Raw genomic sequence first — 4162 nt, 5'->3', positions numbered from 1 at the left:
CCATAGACCTTATAAACTACTGGACTCGCCCAACTGTCATTTTGCCTATATAAACGGCAATCGCTCAGACGTGTGCGAGAGAGATGGAGCTAGTAAGGGCTTAAGCTTCGTTCACAGAATTTCGATTGCAGCGCGCCTACATTTAATTCAACCAATCAGCTAGCTATACGCGATTCCTTACCCCTTTTTTCTGTTGGGCCGTATTCAAAGACTTTATAAAAATAATATAGAGACTAAAAGACAAAAAGTTTTAATTTTTTCCAGTAGTGTACGTATGTAAAAGGGTTTATTATATTACTGTCCTAATTACAATATTTGAATTGTTTTAGCTATAATATTCCAAATAGTTTTTATAATGCCTTATTTATGTATTTCTCCATTTATTTTCCTCATATCGTAAACTCGATCGGTTAAAATTACTGTAAGCTCTTCTGACGTAGTTGTTCCAAATATTTCATATTTTCTTGCTTTGCAGAACTATATAAATTAAAACTATGTCGATGCTTTCTTGGTTCAACATATTATTTGAAGAGAATTTTTGCTGGAGTACATTTCAGTTAAAATTTTTTTCTTTATATTCGGTTTGAATAATTTGAAGAGTAACACATTTAAAGCGGCAAAATTTTGACGTTAAAACAACATTTTGAGGATGGGGGAAGTAATATGATCTAATAAGTTATCTTATCATCAAAGACAACTCTACTTGGTCATTATTTTCACAAATATGCGAAATGTATGAACATGTTGGTACCATCATAACTTCTTCCCTACCTATGAAATTTAATTTTTTCTCCACTTAAACGTCTCTTTACGCAATTTATCGCATGACACGATTGCACCATATTTAGTTTTTACGAATCTTTCATATACACTAACTAAATCACACAAAAATTCAAGAAATGGATCAATAATGTCAATACATGACATTTACTTCAAAGTTTGTTTACGGCATTTTGTACCGGTATACTCGTGTATCATTTGTTTTACCGGTATTTGCCTCAACTAGCTTCATTTGCCTTGCACACATCAGCGCGATTGACCTCTCTTTCTAGGGCCAGTCCATAGTTTACTAGGTCTATGCTTTCTACCCCCTATATCTCGAAATCTGTCCATTATTACACTTTGTGCCCATGGAGACTTTTGATCAGGAGCTCGAATAGAATAACATATATCAATTTCAGAAAATTTCACCAAGGGCCACTTCCCATAAAAAAACCCATTTGTCATTCATTCCGCACCTACATGAACCGGGGGTATTAAAACAAATATTAGTTTGTTACATTTTTTTATAGGCTATCATTTAAGTTAATAACTAAACAAATATGTATTAATTATTAAAAAAAATTACGCAGGTGTTGGATGAATGTGATTAATATTAAGCCTGAGTCTATAATTATGAATTGTTTGACAACTGACAAAAATGTTTAGGTAAAAGTTCATCGAATTGAAGACCCTAACATTCCATGACACTCTTAATGACTTTATTTTCCAGGAAGTTTCATATTTCGAGTCGGAAATATTTTTTTTTTACTTTCTGATTTGCCATATTATCACTTCATCTTGCCTTTTGATTTTTTCTTGTAACCTACATACGTTGATATTAATTCTCTGAAAAAAATGAGGAATTGGGGCACAAAACAATCGCCGCGAAATATTCCACAGCACTCTATACAACCGCTTTTCCATTCAACGCACGGGATATGATTGAATAAAACACACTAGACACGTTCATAAAAGATAAAATATACGATATAGGAAAAGTATTTTCTGTCGTGCGCCCCTTCTTTGTTGTCTGTACTCCGCATAAGTACCCTGGATGAATTTTTTCCCTTTTAACGTATCATCGGCTTATGAATAGGGATATTTCTTTTCGTTACGAGATCGAATGACACCAAAGCCAGACAACACTGCAGGATATTAATGGTGTTGGATTTTTGCTTTGAATAAAATATTTTTTCTATTAACGACGTCAAAATACGTCACTATTTAGTACAGTACAGGATTTAATTGGCATAAATAAAATTCATTAGAGCCAATTAAATCATTTATTTGGCGAATTAAATAAACATTTATTTGGAAATAATAAGGGATTTATTTCAATGAAAATGTACTCAATGTACTTCAGTTCTAATTTTAAACAGCTACAATGCTTTATTGCTTTATTCATTTGCTTAACTTTAAATCTGCAGGCAACTGACTTTCATCCCTTGTAGCGCCAAATTAGAATTATTTCACCAATTCAAGTAACTATTTAATTTTCGTAGCTGAAATGTTAGTTTTTAAGGTTCTATTATTGAATAAACCATTTCTTTTAGGGTTCTCCAGAAGAAATAATCCATAGGGGTCATAACTGGGGAGCGCGCCGGCCAATTTACTGGGGCGTTGTTATCCCTGCCAATCCATCTGTTTGGACAGAGTTGATTTAAAAAAGCTCGAACATTAACAGTAATGAGAGGGAGCCTCGTCAATAATAGAGATGATTTGTGGCAAAGAATTCAGCATAGTACATATGTCATTAGAAATAATCCACAAATCTTAGAAAGGATACAGTTTAATTTTTGGCATAGAATTAATCTCTGCAGGTATGCAGGTGGTGGACATTTTAAATTTCTTTTGAGAGAGGTTAATAATAATTAGTTATTTTTTATATTTTTAGACCGTTTAGATTGGTTATATTGTTTAGATTGTGTTAGATTGATTAGATTGTTTTTAGAAAGCATGTTTTTTACTCTATCAATTATGTTTGCAGTAAAATTGTTAAATAAACGAAGTTTAAAACTGTCACTTCACTGTGTAAAGGCATATTTATTGTTAATAAAGCATTGCTTTTGTTTTCCTTTATCAGTAGAATTGAAAATAACTTTTAAACAATTTTTTTTATGCATTTTCAAATTTAAATGCCTTGTTGTTGAAAACGGTTAGCTTTAGATATATTAGCAAGGTATACCTTTTTAAGCAGAAAAATTGGGGGGAAAGATTTTTCCAGTCTAAAGTGAAATACACCGTGGCACAAAAAAGTTTTGGCATTTTCAATGCGCCCAAATGGTCGCTTATTGTGGCGCCCTCTAGAGGGCGCAATGAAATTGTCGATAAATTCGAAAAAAGAAACCTGAATCGAAATTTCACGAAATGTTACTTATTTTTTCAACTTTGACACCCTATAACTCCGTTATTATCAATTTTTGGACTAAGGCAAGTTTAATTAAATCAACTTATTTTGAGCTTGGTGGAGCATTGTACAGACCCTGTATAACTATGAAGTTAACATTGTTATTTAGATTACACGAAACTATATGTGGCTATAACAATGATTTTATTTCAGAAAAATTGTGGTTAAGAAAACTGTGAATGTTACAAACTTTCTAGTTTATGACACCCTGTATATTTGTGAATGTTTTATTCGAATCAAACCGCCCGGCACGTTTTTTCCCAAATGAATTAGTAAGTATGGAAAATCGATGCGACCTAGACTCGTACGCCAGTAGAGCTATTTCCCGGATTGCATTCAACTGGTGAACAACCGAATCAAGCAGCGCTTCCATATGGGGCTGACATAAATATTTAGCACCGAGTAGTTTTCCACTGCAGCGCATTGCATTAGACCCGGTGAGATGCCGGAAAGAACAAGCTTACAACGCCCGGAGAGAAATACAGAATATCCGATCGGAAAATTGTATTTACTGGTATTTTATTTGGATTTTTAGTCCGGTTCGTACAATTGCAAATAATAAAATAAGAAAAGTTATCCTCATATGCTGATAAATCAATCATTCAGCATAACGTTCATAATTCGCAACTGTTTGAATCTAGCTTAAGGCCGGTCCACATTGGGATTTTTTGGTATAAAGAAAAGCCAAAGAAATTTGTATGTTAAAGTGTGTATAAAATTTTATTAAAATCTTAGCTGAGCGCTTTCGACTACATAGTCATCATCGGAGCTATTCCTAAAATATCAACAAGAGGTTGAAATGACTATATATAAAAAATTTTTACTTACGTTAAATTTTAGATACGAACAAATATTTAGGGAACGTTGAAAATCTTAATAAGTTCGACATAACAATATACAACATTAAATATAACATCAATTACTGGTAAATAACAAGAAAAAGAAACAGAAATTGACTAACAATGTCGAACACGTGGAGTGAAATACAGTGAG

The sequence above is a fragment of the Anoplophora glabripennis genome, unplaced genomic scaffold, assembly GCF_000390285.2.
Source record: "Anoplophora glabripennis isolate ALB-LARVAE unplaced genomic scaffold, Agla_2.0 scaffold649, whole genome shotgun sequence".
NCBI lineage: Eukaryota > Metazoa > Arthropoda > Insecta > Coleoptera > Cerambycidae > Anoplophora > Anoplophora glabripennis.
This window is presented reverse-complemented; position numbering follows the sequence as displayed.